Here is a 19,195-nt window from a genome sequence, read left to right as displayed (position 1 = left end):
GGGTCTCCCTAAGCTTCGGCGAGGGGGGACCATCGATCCTTGATCCTCTAGGCCTATGGTTTGGAGGGTCAGGGAATGGTTATGCGGGGCCTCTCTCTTTTAAGAGAAGGGCTGCGATAGACCGCATCCTTGTGCACTTTTTGTGTGGCACCTCTGCACTTTTTATGCACTTGGGTGATAGAAAGCACGACTCGGGCTTTCAAAAAAAAAAAAAAAAAATCTGTTCTTATCAGTTTAATATCTGATACGTCCCCTATCTGGGGACCATATATTAAATGGATTTTTCGAACAGGGAGATGGAAATAGAGCTTGCTCTGTCCACTCCACGCATTGACCTGGTATTGCAGTATTTCCAGGACCGGTGCACCCTTCCCTTATGTGTTGACTAAAATCAGATTCCAAAAGTGCTATTTGTGTTTGCTATTGTTTTTGTCTTTCTGATGGGATCTCCCCTTTTAATCCCATTATTTCAACACCTGTTGGACAATGCATTTGTACAGTCATGTGTGATAATGAGCTCATTTATTAAATGCAATTAATTAATACATTGCCACCTCTTGTTGTGTGTGTGTGTGTGTGTGTGTGTGTGTGTGTGTGTGTGTGTGTGTGTGTGTGTGTGTGTGTGTGTGTGTGTGTGTGTGTGTGTCTTCTGTGTTTCTGTGTTTCCGGCATTTCACATTGGAACAGCTCATTCACCTTCCTTGTCTTCTCTCCGCCCTCCCTTTTAGGTAAGTTAAAGAGCTGCACCTGAGCCAGCCACTGATTGATGCAGCACCACAGTCAAATAGTGGAGTGGAGTGGAGTAGGGGAACAGCAAACAGCCATTAAAGCAGCCAGCCGCCTACCCGCCACAATGGACCTACCTGTGTACACTAGATGGATGTGATGGAATGTACTGTCGTCCCTACATTTCAAGAAGAAGTAAGAATTGCAGTTGCAACAAACCCTTGCTTGCCTACAAAGAGAGCAGCAATTTGGATTTGTTACTATGTTACCTGGAAGAATAACAAACTGTGCAAGGATGGAGGTTGTAGGAGCAAAGAGAAGTTGTCTGTAAAGTTGGTGGATGCCTATTTTCCATTTTGCAGTCCCTTGTCTCCCTCTTGTGGCCTCCTGGAGGCAAGTAGCTGTGCAAAAAAAAGACAGCCTGGCGGCCGGCTGTTGCAGTGTTGCCCTCTCAGGCAACACTGAGTGACTGACTGAGCCGCACCGTCTTATATAAAGTTCAGACGGAACTTTGCACGTGTCATAGTGGAGCCCTCAGGATTCCAGAGCCAGCTTTCTGACATCATAATGGGGCCTGCCTCAGAGATAAAAGCCTGGGCCCAGGCAGTGTTGGTCAGTGCTGCTCAGCAGGCAGCACCGGACTGGATTGGATTAAAGCTGATACAAGGTGTGAAGGAACAAGGGGTGGCTGTGGGCATGCACTTGCTGCCGCTGCCAGTGTTTATCTGCATGGCAGGAGGGCATTTGGGCGTTGCCAGGAAGGCGTTTTTATGTAGATTCCTCCTCCTCTTTCAGCACTGCATTGTGGTGCAAGCAAAAGAAGCAAATCCTGTCTGGCTTCCTCTCCGGCCTTTATTCACCTCCCTCCCGCTTAGTAGCTGTAAATGTGTGTGAGCCTGCAGGGCCCCATGGAATTGCCTAGGAGTAGGCTGAATCAATCGCTGCAAGGGGTGAACAGCAGTATTAGGCAGGCTCGGTCAACGGCCGGCCCATTCGGGTTATCGCTTCTCGGCCTTTTGGCTAAGATCAAGTGTAGTACCTGCTCAAGCTGAGGTTAGTAATCATCCCTGCCGGTGGTACGTGGGCCATCGTAGGGGGATGACAGAACGCCGAGGTGAGGGCAGGGAACCACAACGGTCATCGCTCTGGTGTACGCATTTGGTTTAAAGGTACCATTTGTAGGTGACCAGGCGACCGCCGGATCGAGGTCATTAGGCCGGGTAGTTTGGAAGCCCGAGTTGCTATGTGCCCCAGGGCTGGTGACCCTGGGGTGCCCTAACTCACTGGGGGTGGGATCCCACTGAGTGAAGGCACACTTGCACGCACTCTCTTTCACGCTATATGAGCACACACCTTTATTCTCCCGGCCTTCTGGCTGGGAGATGAGGAATTTTTTATACCTGGCGGATGTCCAGGCTGTATCACAGCGCACATCCACTTATTTAATTTTGTTTTTCACTGTGTGTTTGTCACGTTTGTCACAAGGATTTTGGGATGCGGTGCCCTTTTGGGACCCTCCTGAGGTCTAGGGGGAAAATGTGTGGCCTTCTGGTTCCTTTTTCCCCTGCAACCCGGCCTCCCTTCTTCGGAGGGGAGGTGCAACTAGGATGCAGGCTCCTAGGTGGACACTGGGGTGGCAGCCCAGGTAGAAGCCTAGGAGTGTGTTTGGGTCTCCCTAAGCTTCGGCGAGGGGGGACCATCGATCCTTGATCCTCTAGGCCTATGGTTTGGAGGGTCAGGGAATGGTTATGCGGGGCCTCTCTCTTTTAAGAGAAGGGCTGCGATAGACCGCATCCTTGTGCACTTTTTGTGTGGCACCTCTGCACTTTTTATGCACTTGGGTGATAGAAAGCACGACTCGGGCTTTCAAAAAAAAAAAAAAAAAATCTGTTCTTATCAGTTTAATATCTGATACGTCCCCTATCTGGGGACCATATATTAAATGGATTTTTCGAACAGGGAGATGGAAATAGAGCTTGCTCTGTCCACTCCACGCATTGACCTGGTATTGCAGTATTTCCAGGACCGGTGCACCCTTCCCTTATGTGTTGACTAAAATCAGATTCCAAAAGTGCTATTTGTGTTTGCTATTGTTTTTGTCTTTCTGATGGGATCTCCCCTTTTAATCCCATTATTTCAACACCTGTTGGACAATGCATTTGTACAGTCATGTGTGATAATGAGCTCATTTATTAAATGCAATTAATTAATACATTGCCACCTCTTGTTGTGTGTGTGTGTGTGTGTGTCTTCTGTGTTTCTGTGTTTCCGGCATTTCACATTGGAACAGCTCATTCACCTTCCTTGTCTTCTCTCCGCCCTCCCTTTTAGGTAAGTTAAAGAGCTGCACCTGAGCCAGCCACTGATTGATGCAGCACCACAGTCAAATAGTGGAGTGGAGTGGAGTAGGGGAACAGCAAACAGCCATTAAAGCAGCCAGCCGCCTACCCGCCACAATGGACCTACCTGTGTACACTAGATGGATGTGATGGAATGTACTGTCGTCCCTACATTTCAAGAAGAAGTAAGAATTGCAGTTGCAACAAACCCTTGCTTGCCTACAAAGAGAGCAGCAATTTGGATTTGTTACTATGTTACCTGGAAGAATAACAAACTGTGCAAGGATGGAGGTTGTAGGAGCAAAGAGAAGTTGTCTGTAAAGTTGGTGGATGCCTATTTTCCATTTTGCAGTCCCTTGTCTCCCTCTTGTGGCCTCCTGGAGGCAAGTAGCTGTGCAAAAAAAAGACAGCCTGGCGGCCGGCTGTTGCAGTGTTGCCCTCTCAGGCAACACTGAGTGACTGACTGAGCCGCACCGTCTTATATAAAGTTCAGACGGAACTTTGCACGTGTCATAGTGGAGCCCTCAGGATTCCAGAGCCAGCTTTCTGACATCATAATGGGGCCTGCCTCAGAGATAAAAGCCTGGGCCCAGGCAGTGTTGGTCAGTGCTGCTCAGCAGGCAGCACCGGACTGGATTGGATTAAAGCTGATACAAGGTGTGAAGGAACAAGGGGTGGCTGTGGGCATGCACTTGCTGCCGCTGCCAGTGTTTATCTGCATGGCAGGAGGGCATTTGGGCGTTGCCAGGAAGGCGTTTTTATGTAGATTCCTCCTCCTCTTTCAGCACTGCATTGTGGTGCAAGCAAAAGAAGCAAATCCTGTCTGGCTTCCTCTCCGGCCTTTATTCACCTCCCTCCCGCTTAGTAGCTGTAAATGTGTGTGAGCCTGCAGGGCCCCATGGAATTGCCTAGGAGTAGGCTGAATCAATCGCTGCAAGGGGTGAACAGCAGTATTAGGCAGGCTCGGTCAACGGCCGGCCCATTCGGGTTATCGCTTCTCGGCCTTTTGGCTAAGATCAAGTGTAGTACCTGCTCAAGCTGAGGTTAGTAATCATCCCTGCCGGTGGTACGTGGGCCATCGTAGGGGGATGACAGAACGCCGAGGTGAGGGCAGGGAACCACAACGGTCATCGCTCTGGTGTACGCATTTGGTTTAAAGGTACCATTTGTAGGTGACCAGGCGACCGCCGGATCGAGGTCATTAGGCCGGGTAGTTTGGAAGCCCGAGTTGCTATGTGCCCCAGGGCTGGTGACCCTGGGGTGCCCTAACTCACTGGGGGTGGGATCCCACTGAGTGAAGGCACACTTGCACGCACTCTCTTTCACGCTATATGAGCACACACCTTTATTCTCCCGGCCTTCTGGCTGGGAGATGAGGAATTTTTTATACCTGGCGGATGTCCAGGCTGTATCACAGCGCACATCCACTTATTTAATTTTGTTTTTCACTGTGTGTTTGTCACGTTTGTCACAAGGATTTTGGGATGCGGTGCCCTTTTGGGACCCTCCTGAGGTCTAGGGGGAAAATGTGTGGCCTTCTGGTTCCTTTTTCCCCTGCAACCCGGCCTCCCTTCTTCGGAGGGGAGGTGCAACTAGGATGCAGGCTCCTAGGTGGACACTGGGGTGGCAGCCCAGGTAGAAGCCTAGGAGTGTGTTTGGGTCTCCCTAAGCTTCGGCGAGGGGGGACCATCGATCCTTGATCCTCTAGGCCTATGGTTTGGAGGGTCAGGGAATGGTTATGCGGGGCCTCTCTCTTTTAAGAGAAGGGCTGCGATAGACCGCATCCTTGTGCACTTTTTGTGTGGCACCTCTGCACTTTTTATGCACTTGGGTGATAGAAAGCACGACTCGGGCTTTCAAAAAAAAAAAAAAAAAATCTGTTCTTATCAGTTTAATATCTGATACGTCCCCTATCTGGGGACCATATATTAAATGGATTTTTCGAACAGGGAGATGGAAATAGAGCTTGCTCTGTCCACTCCACGCATTGACCTGGTATTGCAGTATTTCCAGGACCGGTGCACCCTTCCCTTATGTGTTGACTAAAATCAGATTCCAAAAGTGCTATTTGTGTTTGCTATTGTTTTTGTCTTTCTGATGGGATCTCCCCTTTTAATCCCATTATTTCAACACCTGTTGGACAATGCATTTGTACAGTCATGTGTGATAATGAGCTCATTTATTAAATGCAATTAATTAATACATTGCCACCTCTTGTTGTGTGTGTGTGTGTGTGTGTGTGTGTGTGTGTGTGTGTGTGTGTGTGTGTGTGTGTGTGTGTGTGTGTGTGTCTTCTGTGTTTCTGTGTTTCCGGCATTTCACATTGGAACAGCTCATTCACCTTCCTTGTCTTCTCTCCGCCCTCCCTTTTAGGTAAGTTAAAGAGCTGCACCTGAGCCAGCCACTGATTGATGCAGCACCACAGTCAAATAGTGGAGTGGAGTGGAGTAGGGGAACAGCAAACAGCCATTAAAGCAGCCAGCCGCCTACCCGCCACAATGGACCTACCTGTGTACACTAGATGGATGTGATGGAATGTACTGTCGTCCCTACATTTCAAGAAGAAGTAAGAATTGCAGTTGCAACAAACCCTTGCTTGCCTACAAAGAGAGCAGCAATTTGGATTTGTTACTATGTTACCTGGAAGAATAACAAACTGTGCAAGGATGGAGGTTGTAGGAGCAAAGAGAAGTTGTCTGTAAAGTTGGTGGATGCCTATTTTCCATTTTGCAGTCCCTTGTCTCCCTCTTGTGGCCTCCTGGAGGCAAGTAGCTGTGCAAAAAAAAGACAGCCTGGCGGCCGGCTGTTGCAGTGTTGCCCTCTCAGGCAACACTGAGTGACTGACTGAGCCGCACCGTCTTATATAAAGTTCAGACGGAACTTTGCACGTGTCATAGTGGAGCCCTCAGGATTCCAGAGCCAGCTTTCTGACATCATAATGGGGCCTGCCTCAGAGATAAAAGCCTGGGCCCAGGCAGTGTTGGTCAGTGCTGCTCAGCAGGCAGCACCGGACTGGATTGGATTAAAGCTGATACAAGGTGTGAAGGAACAAGGGGTGGCTGTGGGCATGCACTTGCTGCCGCTGCCAGTGTTTATCTGCATGGCAGGAGGGCATTTGGGCGTTGCCAGGAAGGCGTTTTTATGTAGATTCCTCCTCCTCTTTCAGCACTGCATTGTGGTGCAAGCAAAAGAAGCAAATCCTGTCTGGCTTCCTCTCCGGCCTTTATTCACCTCCCTCCCGCTTAGTAGCTGTAAATGTGTGTGAGCCTGCAGGGCCCCATGGAATTGCCTAGGAGTAGGCTGAATCAATCGCTGCAAGGGGTGAACAGCAGTATTAGGCAGGCTCGGTCAACGGCCGGCCCATTCGGGTTATCGCTTCTCGGCCTTTTGGCTAAGATCAAGTGTAGTATCTGTTCTTATCAGTTTAATATCTGATACGTCCCCTATCTGGGGACCATATATTAAATGGATTTTTCGAACAGGGAGATGGAAATAGAGCTTGCTCTGTCCACTCCACGCATTGACCTGGTATTGCAGTATTTCCAGGACCGGTGCACCCTTCCCTTATGTGTTGACTAAAATCAGATTCCAAAAGTGCTATTTGTGTTTGCTATTGTTTTTGTCTTTCTGATGGGATCTCCCCTTTTAATCCCATTATTTCAACACCTGTTGGACAATGCATTTGTACAGTCATGTGTGATAATGAGCTCATTTATTAAATGCAATTAATTAATACATTGCCACCTCTTGTTGTGTGTGTGTGTGTGTGTGTGTGTGTGTGTGTGTGTGTGTGTGTGTGTGTGTGTCTTCTGTGTTTCTGTGTTTCCGGCATTTCACATTGGAACAGCTCATTCACCTTCCTTGTCTTCTCTCCGCCCTCCCTTTTAGGTAAGTTAAAGAGCTGCACCTGAGCCAGCCACTGATTGATGCAGCACCACAGTCAAATAGTGGAGTGGAGTGGAGTAGGGGAACAGCAAACAGCCATTAAAGCAGCCAGCCGCCTACCCGCCACAATGGACCTACCTGTGTACACTAGATGGATGTGATGGAATGTACTGTCGTCCCTACATTTCAAGAAGAAGTAAGAATTGCAGTTGCAACAAACCCTTGCTTGCCTACAAAGAGAGCAGCAATTTGGATTTGTTACTATGTTACCTGGAAGAATAACAAACTGTGCAAGGATGGAGGTTGTAGGAGCAAAGAGAAGTTGTCTGTAAAGTTGGTGGATGCCTATTTTCCATTTTGCAGTCCCTTGTCTCCCTCTTGTGGCCTCCTGGAGGCAAGTAGCTGTGCAAAAAAAAGACAGCCTGGCGGCCGGCTGTTGCAGTGTTGCCCTCTCAGGCAACACTGAGTGACTGACTGAGCCGCACCGTCTTATATAAAGTTCAGACGGAACTTTGCACGTGTCATAGTGGAGCCCTCAGGATTCCAGAGCCAGCTTTCTGACATCATAATGGGGCCTGCCTCAGAGATAAAAGCCTGGGCCCAGGCAGTGTTGGTCAGTGCTGCTCAGCAGGCAGCACCGGACTGGATTGGATTAAAGCTGATACAAGGTGTGAAGGAACAAGGGGTGGCTGTGGGCATGCACTTGCTGCCGCTGCCAGTGTTTATCTGCATGGCAGGAGGGCATTTGGGCGTTGCCAGGAAGGCGTTTTTATGTAGATTCCTCCTCCTCTTTCAGCACTGCATTGTGGTGCAAGCAAAAGAAGCAAATCCTGTCTGGCTTCCTCTCCGGCCTTTATTCACCTCCCTCCCGCTTAGTAGCTGTAAATGTGTGTGAGCCTGCAGGGCCCCATGGAATTGCCTAGGAGTAGGCTGAATCAATCGCTGCAAGGGGTGAACAGCAGTATTAGGCAGGCTCGGTCAACGGCCGGCCCATTCGGGTTATCGCTTCTCGGCCTTTTGGCTAAGATCAAGTGTAGTATCTGTTCTTATCAGTTTAATATCTGATACGTCCCCTATCTGGGGACCATATATTAAATGGATTTTTCGAACAGGGAGATGGAAATAGAGCTTGCTCTGTCCACTCCACGCATTGACCTGGTATTGCAGTATTTCCAGGACCGGTGCACCCTTCCCTTATGTGTTGACTAAAATCAGATTCCAAAAGTGCTATTTGTGTTTGCTATTGTTTTTGTCTTTCTGATGGGATCTCCCCTTTTAATCCCATTATTTCAACACCTGTTGGACAATGCATTTGTACAGTCATGTGTGATAATGAGCTCATTTATTAAATGCAATTAATTAATACATTGCCACCTCTTGTTGTGTGTGTGTGTGTGTGTGTGTGTGTGTGTGTGTGTGTGTGTGTGTGTGTGTGTGTGTGTGTGTCTTCTGTGTTTCTGTGTTTCCGGCATTTCACATTGGAACAGCTCATTCACCTTCCTTGTCTTCTCTCCGCCCTCCCTTTTAGGTAAGTTAAAGAGCTGCACCTGAGCCAGCCACTGATTGATGCAGCACCACAGTCAAATAGTGGAGTGGAGTGGAGTAGGGGAACAGCAAACAGCCATTAAAGCAGCCAGCCGCCTACCCGCCACAATGGACCTACCTGTGTACACTAGATGGATGTGATGGAATGTACTGTCGTCCCTACATTTCAAGAAGAAGTAAGAATTGCAGTTGCAACAAACCCTTGCTTGCCTACAAAGAGAGCAGCAATTTGGATTTGTTACTATGTTACCTGGAAGAATAACAAACTGTGCAAGGATGGAGGTTGTAGGAGCAAAGAGAAGTTGTCTGTAAAGTTGGTGGATGCCTATTTTCCATTTTGCAGTCCCTTGTCTCCCTCTTGTGGCCTCCTGGAGGCAAGTAGCTGTGCAAAAAAAAGACAGCCTGGCGGCCGGCTGTTGCAGTGTTGCCCTCTCAGGCAACACTGAGTGACTGACTGAGCCGCACCGTCTTATATAAAGTTCAGACGGAACTTTGCACGTGTCATAGTGGAGCCCTCAGGATTCCAGAGCCAGCTTTCTGACATCATAATGGGGCCTGCCTCAGAGATAAAAGCCTGGGCCCAGGCAGTGTTGGTCAGTGCTGCTCAGCAGGCAGCACCGGACTGGATTGGATTAAAGCTGATACAAGGTGTGAAGGAACAAGGGGTGGCTGTGGGCATGCACTTGCTGCCGCTGCCAGTGTTTATCTGCATGGCAGGAGGGCATTTGGGCGTTGCCAGGAAGGCGTTTTTATGTAGATTCCTCCTCCTCTTTCAGCACTGCATTGTGGTGCAAGCAAAAGAAGCAAATCCTGTCTGGCTTCCTCTCCGGCCTTTATTCACCTCCCTCCCGCTTAGTAGCTGTAAATGTGTGTGAGCCTGCAGGGCCCCATGGAATTGCCTAGGAGTAGGCTGAATCAATCGCTGCAAGGGGTGAACAGCAGTATTAGGCAGGCTCGGTCAACGGCCGGCCCATTCGGGTTATCGCTTCTCGGCCTTTTGGCTAAGATCAAGTGTAGTATCTGTTCTTATCAGTTTAATATCTGATACGTCCCCTATCTGGGGACCATATATTAAATGGATTTTTCGAACAGGGAGATGGAAATAGAGCTTGCTCTGTCCACTCCACGCATTGACCTGGTATTGCAGTATTTCCAGGACCGGTGCACCCTTCCCTTATGTGTTGACTAAAATCAGATTCCAAAAGTGCTATTTGTGTTTGCTATTGTTTTTGTCTTTCTGATGGGATCTCCCCTTTTAATCCCATTATTTCAACACCTGTTGGACAATGCATTTGTACAGTCATGTGTGATAATGAGCTCATTTATTAAATGCAATTAATTAATACATTGCCACCTCTTGTTGTGTGTGTGTGTGTGTGTGTGTGTGTGTGTGTGTGTGTGTGTGTGTGTGTGTGTGTGTGTGTGTGTGTGTGTCTTCTGTGTTTCTGTGTTTCCGGCATTTCACATTGGAACAGCTCATTCACCTTCCTTGTCTTCTCTCCGCCCTCCCTTTTAGGTAAGTTAAAGAGCTGCACCTGAGCCAGCCACTGATTGATGCAGCACCACAGTCAAATAGTGGAGTGGAGTGGAGTAGGGGAACAGCAAACAGCCATTAAAGCAGCCAGCCGCCTACCCGCCACAATGGACCTACCTGTGTACACTAGATGGATGTGATGGAATGTACTGTCGTCCCTACATTTCAAGAAGAAGTAAGAATTGCAGTTGCAACAAACCCTTGCTTGCCTACAAAGAGAGCAGCAATTTGGATTTGTTACTATGTTACCTGGAAGAATAACAAACTGTGCAAGGATGGAGGTTGTAGGAGCAAAGAGAAGTTGTCTGTAAAGTTGGTGGATGCCTATTTTCCATTTTGCAGTCCCTTGTCTCCCTCTTGTGGCCTCCTGGAGGCAAGTAGCTGTGCAAAAAAAAGACAGCCTGGCGGCCGGCTGTTGCAGTGTTGCCCTCTCAGGCAACACTGAGTGACTGACTGAGCCGCACCGTCTTATATAAAGTTCAGACGGAACTTTGCACGTGTCATAGTGGAGCCCTCAGGATTCCAGAGCCAGCTTTCTGACATCATAATGGGGCCTGCCTCAGAGATAAAAGCCTGGGCCCAGGCAGTGTTGGTCAGTGCTGCTCAGCAGGCAGCACCGGACTGGATTGGATTAAAGCTGATACAAGGTGTGAAGGAACAAGGGGTGGCTGTGGGCATGCACTTGCTGCCGCTGCCAGTGTTTATCTGCATGGCAGGAGGGCATTTGGGCGTTGCCAGGAAGGCGTTTTTATGTAGATTCCTCCTCCTCTTTCAGCACTGCATTGTGGTGCAAGCAAAAGAAGCAAATCCTGTCTGGCTTCCTCTCCGGCCTTTATTCACCTCCCTCCCGCTTAGTAGCTGTAAATGTGTGTGAGCCTGCAGGGCCCCATGGAATTGCCTAGGAGTAGGCTGAATCAATCGCTGCAAGGGGTGAACAGCAGTATTAGGCAGGCTCGGTCAACGGCCGGCCCATTCGGGTTATCGCTTCTCGGCCTTTTGGCTAAGATCAAGTGTAGTATCTGTTCTTATCAGTCCTTGTAAGGATAGATAGCTCGGAGAACCACTGGGGGCTATAAACACTAGCTTAGCGATCCAAGAGCGTTCCAGACGAAGCCGGCGACGAACTGCGGAGAAGAACCAGCGAAGACGACGATCCAGAAGGGAGAAGCCGCCATCGGGGAAGAAGCTCCGGGAGATCGCTGCCGGGAAGAAGAAGGAGAACTTCGGAGAAGAGCCGCTGCTGAAGGGGATCTTCGAAGAAGCTCGGCCGCAGAAGAAGAAGCTCGACGAGGAACCGCTGCGGAAGAAATTTCGTGGAAGAACCTCGGCCAGCAAGGAGAAGATTTGCATAGCTCCGCCCCCTTCGGGAAAGAGCTATCGAAGATCCTCCCCAAGCGACAGGAACAGCTGGAAGAAGCCATGGCCTCAACCAGCAACCCTGCCACCCAGAAGAAGAAGGCTGATGGACCAGGTGAGCCGACCCAGGCCAGGACATCTCCTCCTGAAGCCTCCTCAAGCCAACAGGCCACCAGGAAGCCGAACCAGGCTGCTCCAACCCTGGAGCCCTGGATGAAGCAGACGGTGGCCCTGAAGCTGAAGGAGGTGGACGGGAGAGTGCCGGACATGACGGAAGAAGTGTTCTGCCAGAAGATGCTCCTGGACCAGGGCTTCGCTAAGCCGGAGACCATCAGCATCCAGGCCTTCATGACCGGGATGTTCTTCGTGACCTTTGCTTCGATCAACATCTGCAGAAGGTACTGGGAGATGGTGAAAGCGGCGAGGCCTGAATCCCCTTTCTCTCGCTTTGTGGGCAACTGCCCTGTCCAAAGAGAGGAAAGGCGGGTGACGGTCTCAATGCGGAACCCACACACCCCCGGCAAAGACATCACCACGCTCCTGAAGCGGTTCTGCACAGTGGTGAGGGAACCCACCCACATCCTGAACGGACTCGGCTTCTGGACTGGCAAGTGGTCGGTAATCGTCCGACTGAACAAGGATTCGAACGCGGAAGACGGCCTCCAGCACCTGCCCCAGTCATTCTCGCTGGGCAACTCCTACGGCCTCATCTACTACCCGGACATGCCGCAGATCTGCAGGAGATGCAGCAAGAAGGGTCATTCGGTGAAGGACTGCAAGGAGGACGCCTGCAAGAACTGCCGGGTAACAGGACACGAGACCAAAGACTGCCCGAAACGGACAATGTGCAACCTCTGCGGACAAGCAGCCCACTCTTACAAGGACTGCCCGAAGAGGGATCGATCCTGGGCAACTGTAGCGGCGAAAGCTCCGGCCAGAGGGAACCCCGCCCCAACCAGAGCTCCAGCGGCGCAGAAGACCGGGAATAAGAAGGATGGTAAGAAGACGACAGTCCCTCCCCCCCGCCTCCCGGCCCTCCCTCGCCCTACCCTTCCCACCCTCCCTCGCCCGGCCCTCCCCACCCCCCCGTCCCCAACCCCTGTCACCCCCACTGAGGCTCTCACCTTCTCCTACCCACCCATCTCAGTGGTCCTGTCACCTGCACCTCTCCCAACCCAGCCTCCCTTCTCCCCAGCTCCAGCAGCACTAACATCTTCCCCTCCAGCTGCTGGAGTCCTCTCCCTGGAGGATTTTCCCCCTCTTGTCTCCTCAGGTGCCATCCAGAGGAAGAGAAAGGTGAGGGACAGCCCAGCGGCTGAGTCCTCAAAGCGACAAGTCGTGGAAATCTGCGAAGACTCCCTTGCGCAGCAGGAGGAAATGGAGCAGATGGTGGAGGAACTCGTGTCTGAACCTGAGGTCATCGACTTCACAACAGACATCCAGGTGGCTACAATCCTGGAACAATTTCTGTCAGAGGGCCTGCTGGATCTTTCGGACCCGCCAGGCGAGGAGGATCCGCCCGACCGGACTGGTAACTAAGGTGTATCGTTTGCACTAACCTTCTTTATTCTCCCCCATGGCTGCTAAACTTAACATCTTTAGCCTCAATGTGAGGAGTGTTAGAGATAGGACTAGATGTCAGATGGTGCTAACTTTTCTTTCCAAGCAGTCGAGTGATGTATTTATGCTGCAGGAATGTACTCTCCCCTCTTCCAGGTCATACCATCATCTGGCCAGGCAGTGGACCCATGGCCCGTCCTACTGGTCTGGTGGGGGCGACTGTAAGTCTGCAGGGGTTGCCATCCTGATTAGGGGAGGCGTATTTACTGTTGACTCTGTCCAGGAGCTCGCCTGCGGCCGCTTGTTGGTCGTAGACGGTTCCTGGGCAGGAGAGCCGATTAGGCTCATCAACGTGTACGCCCCCCCTATGAAGGCTGAGCGCCTGGAACTATTCCAGACCCTGCGGACCCAGCTCGCCACCACTAGGGCAGTGGTGATGGCCGGGGACTTCAACTGCCCCATCGAAGAGGATGGACGAAGTTCCGGCACTTCAATCAAGCTGGATGTCAGTTCCAAACTGCTTATCGAGATGGTAACCGAAGCATCCTTGCAGGACGTTGTGGGCTCCATGGGGATCGGCTCTGTGAACTATTCATGGAGCCGACCCGATGGCTCACTTCGTTCTCGGATTGACTTTGTGTTCACCTCCCGGGCAGTCAAGCAGCATGGGCACTCCATGGTCCCCTGCTTCTTCTCTGACCACAGGGCCATTCTCTTCCAGGGTGCCATCGGCCACGGTTTTCCTCCCGGCCCTGGCTCCTGGAAGCTGAATTGTGCCCTGCTGGAAAGAGAGGAGGTACTGGCGGAACTTAGAGACGCCTATATTGTTTGGAGGAATGATAAAGTTTTCTTTGACAAAACCTGTGACTGGTGGGAATATGTTAAAGTTGAATTTCGTTGTTTCTTTCAGGCAAAAAGTCGCCAACAGGCGTGTGAGAGGAAGAGAGACTTCAGAGAGATGCAGCGTCAGCTGCGATCCCTGCAAGACCTCCTTCAATGTGGCTGGGACGTCAGGAAGGAGCTGGAGGAAGCCAAAAAGGGCCTGAAAGGGCACTTTGAGGAGGAATCCAAGCGAATTGTCTTTCGTTCCAAGGTGGAGAACCTGGAGAAGGGTGAGAAATGTAACTCGTTCTTTTTCAGGAAACTCCATGCCGGCCACACGCCCCTGAAGGAACTCCGAGATGAGACCGGAAACATGCATTCTGGGAAGAAGGAGGTGATGGGAGTCGTCACAGACTACTACCGAAGCCTCTACTCCCGGAAAACCACTGACCCCGAAGCCGCCGATAAATTCCTGTCAGGTATCACTAATCATCTTGATCCTGCAGGTACGGAGGCTATGGACGTACCCCTGACGGTGGAGGAACTGCTCTCTGCCGCTAAATCCTTCAGACCCGGCAGGACCCCGGGCAGTGATGGTCTCCCAGCAGAGCTCTATGTAGCGCTGGGGGACTTGATCTGTCCGGACCTGCTGGAGCTCTATGAGGAGATGGTGGTGGAGGGTAGAATGCCACCGTCCTTGAGAGAAGGCATGATCACGATCTTGTATAAGCGGAAGGGGGAGAGATGTGACCTGAAAAACTGGCGTCCCATCTCTCTCCTGAACGTGGACTACAAGATCCTCGCCAAAGTATTGACCAACAGACTGAAGGTTGTCATCGGACGGATCATCGGATCGGACCAAACCTGCGGCATTCCTGGCCGTAGGGTGGCCGACAGTCTTGCCCTGGTGAGGGACACGGTGCATTACATGCAAAGCCGCCGTACACACGCGGCCCTGGTCAGTCTGGATCAGGAGAAGGCTTTTGACCGGGTCTCTCACGAATTCATGGGTAAGGCTCTGCGTAGGCTGCGGCTTGGCAGGTTGTTCTGTTTGTATGTTAACCTGATGTATTGCGACATTTACAGCTCGGTGCTGGTGAACGGCTGGAAGACTGACCCCTTTCCTGTATCGTCTGGGGTTAGACAAGGCTGTCCTCTTTCACCTCTCCTTTTTGTTTGTGTTATAGAGCTCTTCGCAGAGGCTATCCGGCAGAATGGAGAGATCAGAGGGATCACCGCACCAGGTCCAGGACACTTCGAGGTCAAATGCTCGCTGTACATGGACGACGTGACCGTCTTCTGCACTGACCAGAGTTCGGTGACTGCACTCGTCCAGACCTGCGAGGAGTTCGGACGCGCTTCAGGGGCAAAAGTCAACTGCGGGAAGTCGGAAGCCATGCTCTTCGGAAAGTGGTACCTGCCTTCTCCTGCCTCCTTCCCTTTTACTATCAAGCCGGACTTCATCAAAATTCTGGGAGTCTGGTTCGGTAAGGAAGGTGCAGCCCTAAAGTCGTGGGAAGAACGCTTGGCCAAAGTCAACCAAAGGATCGGACTGTGGAGCCTCAGACAACTCACTATTGAGGGCAAAGCAATGGTCCTGCGTAACGAAGTCTTGCCTGTGCTACAATACACTGCACAGGCATGGCCCCCTCTTGCAACGGTCTCGAGGGCCATTACCAGGACTGTGTTTCGCTTCATCTGGGGCTCGAAAATGGACAGAGTAAAGCGGACTGTTATGTACAAGGAGCCCCGCAAAGGTGGGAAGGGTATACCCGACATTCCCACTCTGCTGCGGATCGCTTTTGCATGTGACTGTGTTCGTAGGACTCTGAGGACAGCAAACGGCTCTGCGGGCAAGGCCATGTCCCGCTACTTCCTCCTTCCCCTCTGGCGAGGTTTTGGCTGGGACAAGTGGGACAGCTCCTTCCCTTACAACTGGCACGCTCCCTGGTTCTACGGAGATGTTGTCCGGTTTGTGAGGGAGCATCAACTGGAGGGTCTTAAGCCCGACTTGTGGAAACCTAAGACGATCCACAAGCACATCAGAGCAAAGGACTCACTGGAGTTTGTTCCAGGGCTTCATGCCGACACGTTGGAGACTGTTTGGACTAACGTGTCATCTGGCAGGTTGACCAACGGGCACAAGGACATTTCATGGATGGCCATCCAGGGAGGACTGCCTCTTAGGTCATTCATGCATGCCCGCAACCTGTGCAAGACCCGGTACTGCCCCAGGTGCCCCTTCACGGAGGAAACATCTTTGCACATTTTCTGGCAGTGCCCCTTTGCACAGGGTCTGTTGAAAGCCTTGGAACATGAACTCAAGGACTCAGTACCCAGGAACAGACTGTCGTACCGCTCGGTACTTTATGGACTATTTCCTGGGAATACCACGGATGGAGCAATCCAGGAAGCCTGGCGCCTTATGAACTGCTTTAAGGACGCTATATGGTTTGCCAGAAACCGTCTGATTTTGCGGAGAGAGAGTGTGTCCGTCCAGAACTGCCGCAGGCTGATCCACAGCCTGCTCAGAGACTATTCCACCTGGGACAGCCCGGACGTCGATGAGGAAGAGGACTGATACTCCCCTTCCCCCCACTCTCCCTTCTTGTGTGTTGTCTTTCAATAAAGCTTCGGGCCTGTGATTTCCCCCTTCCCTACCCCCTCCTACCCACTCCCCTATCCCATCACTTGTCTGTAATGCTTTGTTGTTTGGCTTTAGTGAATGCAAGAATGTTAGTGTAGCATGTGGTGTAATGTATAGCATAGGCTAGCCTGTACTGTGTATTATACTGTCATGTTATGTTTGACGACTGTTATTATTTATTATTTGCTGCTTCATGGCTTGCGCTGTGTCGCAGTAATGTTTGTATGATGACGATTGATTGTCAATAAAGCATTTTTCAATCAAAAAACCTGCTCAAGCTGAGGTTAGTAATCATCCCTGCCGGTGGTACGTGGGCCATCGTAGGGGGATGACAGAACGCCGAGGTGAGGGCAGGGAACCACAACGGTCATCGCTCTGGTGTACGCATTTGGTTTAAAGGTACCATTTGTAGGTGACCAGGCGACCGCCGGATCGAGGTCATTAGGCCGGGTAGTTTGGAAGCCCGAGTTGCTATGTGCCCCAGGGCTGGTGACCCTGGGGTGCCCTAACTCACTGGGGGTGGGATCCCACTGAGTGAAGGCACACTTGCACGCACTCTCTTTCACGCTATATGAGCACACACCTTTATTCTCCCGGCCTTCTGGCTGGGAGATGAGGAATTTTTTATACCTGGCGGATGTCCAGGCTGTATCACAGCGCACATCCACTTATTTAATTTTGTTTTTCACTGTGTGTTTGTCACGTTTGTCACAAGGATTTTGGGATGCGGTGCCCTTTTGGGACCCTCCTGAGGTCTAGGGGGAAAATGTGTGGCCTTCTGGTTCCTTTTTCCCCTGCAACCCGGCCTCCCTTCTTCGGAGGGGAGGTGCAACTAGGATGCAGGCTCCTAGGTGGACACTGGGGTGGCAGCCCAGGTAGAAGCCTAGGAGTGTGTTTGGGTCTCCCTAAGCTTCGGCGAGGGGGGACCATCGATCCTTGATCCTCTAGGCCTATGGTTTGGAGGGTCAGGGAATGGTTATGCGGGGCCTCTCTCTTTTAAGAGAAGGGCTGCGATAGACCGCATCCTTGTGCACTTTTTGTGTGGCACCTCTGCACTTTTTATGCACTTGGGTGATAGAAAGCACGACTCGGGCTTTCAAAAAAAAAAAAAAAAAATCTGTTCTTATCAGTTTAATATCTGATACGTCCCCTATCTGGGGACCATATATTAAATGGATTTTTCGAACAGGGAGATGGAAATAGAGCTTGCTCTGTCCACTCCACGCATTGACCTGGTATTGCAGTATTTCCAGGACCGGTGCACCCTTCCCTTATGTGTTGACTAAAATCAGATTCCAAAAGTGCTATTTGTGTTTGCTATTGTTTTTGTCTTTCTGATGGGATCTCCCCTTTTAATCCCATTATTTCAACACCTGTTGGACAATGCATTTGTACAGTCATGTGTGATAATGAGCTCATTTATTAAATGCAATTAATTAATACATTGCCACCTCTTGTTGTGTGTGTGTGTGTGTGTGTGTGTGTGTGTGTGTGTGTGTGTGTGTGTGTGTGTGTGTGTGTGTGTGTGTGTGTGTGTGTCTTCTGTGTTTCTGTGTTTCCGGCATTTCACATTGGAACAGCTCATTCACCTTCCTTGTCTTCTCTCCGCCCTCCCTTTTAGGTAAGTTAAAGAGCTGCACCTGAGCCAGCCACTGATTGATGCAGCACCACAGTCAAATAGTGGAGTGGAGTGGAGTAGGGGAACAGCAAACAGCCATTAAAGCAGCCAGCCGCCTACCCGCCACAATGGACCTACCTGTGTACACTAGATGGATGTGATGGAATGTACTGTCGTCCCTACATTTCAAGAAGAAGTAAGAATTGCAGTTGCAACAAACCCTTGCTTGCCTACAAAGAGAGCAGCAATTTGGATTTGTTACTATGTTACCTGGAAGAATAACAAACTGTGCAAGGATGGAGGTTGTAGGAGCAAAGAGAAGTTGTCTGTAAAGTTGGTGGATGCCTATTTTCCATTTTGCAGTCCCTTGTCTCCCTCTTGTGGCCTCCTGGAGGCAAGTAGCTGTGCAAAAAAAAGACAGCCTGGCGGCCGGCTGTTGCAGTGTTGCCCTCTCAGGCAACACTGAGTGACTGACTGAGCCGCACCGTCTTATATAAAGTTCAGACGGAACTTTGCACGTGTCATAGTGGAGCCCTCAGGATTCCAGAGCCAGCTTTCTGACATCATAATGGGGCCTGCCTCAGAGATAAAAGCCTGGGCCCAGGCAGTGTTGGTCAGTGCTGCTCAGCAGGCAGCACCGGACTGGATTGGATTAAAGCTGATACAAGGTGTGAAGGAACAAGGGGTGGCTGTGGGCATGCACTTGCTGCCGCTGCCAGTGTTTATCTGCATGGCAGGAGGGCATTTGGGCGTTGCCAGGAAGGCGTTTTTATGTAGATTCCTCCTCCTCTTTCAGCACTGCATTGTGGTGCAAGCAAAAGAAGCAAATCCTGTCTGGCTTCCTCTCCGGCCTTTATTCACCTCCCTCCCGCTTAGTAGCTGTAAATGTGTGTGAGCCTGCAGGGCCCCATGGAATTGCCTAGGAGTAGGCTGAATCAATCGCTGCAAGGGGTGAACAGCAGTATTAGGCAGGCTCGGTCAACGGCCGGCCCATTCGGGTTATCGCTTCTCGGCCTTTTGGCTAAGATCAAGTGTAGTACCTGCTCAAGCTGAGGTTAGTAATCATCCCTGCCGGTGGTACGTGGGCCATCGTAGGGGGATGACAGAACGCCGAGGTGAGGGCAGGGAACCACAACGGTCATCGCTCTGGTGTACGCATTTGG

The 19,195-nt window shown here is 50.8% G+C and overlaps 7 non-coding genes and 4 pseudogenes across 7 annotated transcripts; all 11 read left to right on the top strand.

Annotated features, from left to right (window-relative positions):
* The first annotated feature begins 190 nt into the window (after positions 1-190).
* On the top strand, positions 191-372 carry LOC142723005 (U2 spliceosomal RNA). The gene has a single exon (XR_012875259.1). It is a non-coding gene; the product is annotated as a U2 spliceosomal RNA (small nuclear RNA).
* A 1,354-nt stretch (positions 373-1,726) lies between these two features.
* On the top strand, positions 1,727-1,796 carry LOC142723051 (U2 spliceosomal RNA; annotated as a pseudogene).
* A 787-nt stretch (positions 1,797-2,583) lies between these two features.
* LOC142723004 (U2 spliceosomal RNA) lies at positions 2,584-2,765 on the top strand. Its single transcript, XR_012875258.1, has one exon. It is a non-coding gene; the product is annotated as a U2 spliceosomal RNA (small nuclear RNA).
* Positions 2,766-4,055: 1,290 nt separating this feature from the next.
* LOC142723050 (U2 spliceosomal RNA) lies at positions 4,056-4,125 on the top strand (annotated as a pseudogene).
* A 787-nt stretch (positions 4,126-4,912) lies between these two features.
* On the top strand, positions 4,913-5,094 carry LOC142723003 (U2 spliceosomal RNA). Its single transcript, XR_012875257.1, has one exon. It is a non-coding gene; the product is annotated as a U2 spliceosomal RNA (small nuclear RNA).
* A 1,342-nt stretch (positions 5,095-6,436) lies between these two features.
* Positions 6,437-6,627, top strand: LOC142722944 (U2 spliceosomal RNA). The gene has a single exon (XR_012875203.1). It is a non-coding gene; the product is annotated as a U2 spliceosomal RNA (small nuclear RNA).
* Positions 6,628-7,951: 1,324 nt separating this feature from the next.
* Positions 7,952-8,142, top strand: LOC142722943 (U2 spliceosomal RNA). The gene has a single exon (XR_012875202.1). It is a non-coding gene; the product is annotated as a U2 spliceosomal RNA (small nuclear RNA).
* Positions 8,143-9,476: 1,334 nt separating this feature from the next.
* Positions 9,477-9,667, top strand: LOC142722942 (U2 spliceosomal RNA). Its single transcript, XR_012875201.1, has one exon. It is a non-coding gene; the product is annotated as a U2 spliceosomal RNA (small nuclear RNA).
* A 1,342-nt stretch (positions 9,668-11,009) lies between these two features.
* On the top strand, positions 11,010-11,111 carry LOC142723023 (U2 spliceosomal RNA; annotated as a pseudogene).
* A 6,390-nt stretch (positions 11,112-17,501) lies between these two features.
* On the top strand, positions 17,502-17,683 carry LOC142723001 (U2 spliceosomal RNA). The gene has a single exon (XR_012875255.1). It is a non-coding gene; the product is annotated as a U2 spliceosomal RNA (small nuclear RNA).
* Positions 17,684-19,033: 1,350 nt separating this feature from the next.
* Positions 19,034-19,103, top strand: LOC142723049 (U2 spliceosomal RNA; annotated as a pseudogene).
* The last annotated feature ends 92 nt before the right edge of the window (positions 19,104-19,195 follow it).

Source organism: Rhinoderma darwinii, unplaced genomic scaffold, assembly GCF_050947455.1.
Source record: "Rhinoderma darwinii isolate aRhiDar2 unplaced genomic scaffold, aRhiDar2.hap1 Scaffold_546, whole genome shotgun sequence".
Lineage (NCBI taxonomy): Eukaryota > Metazoa > Chordata > Amphibia > Anura > Rhinodermatidae > Rhinoderma > Rhinoderma darwinii.
This window is presented reverse-complemented; position numbering and strand designations above follow the sequence as displayed.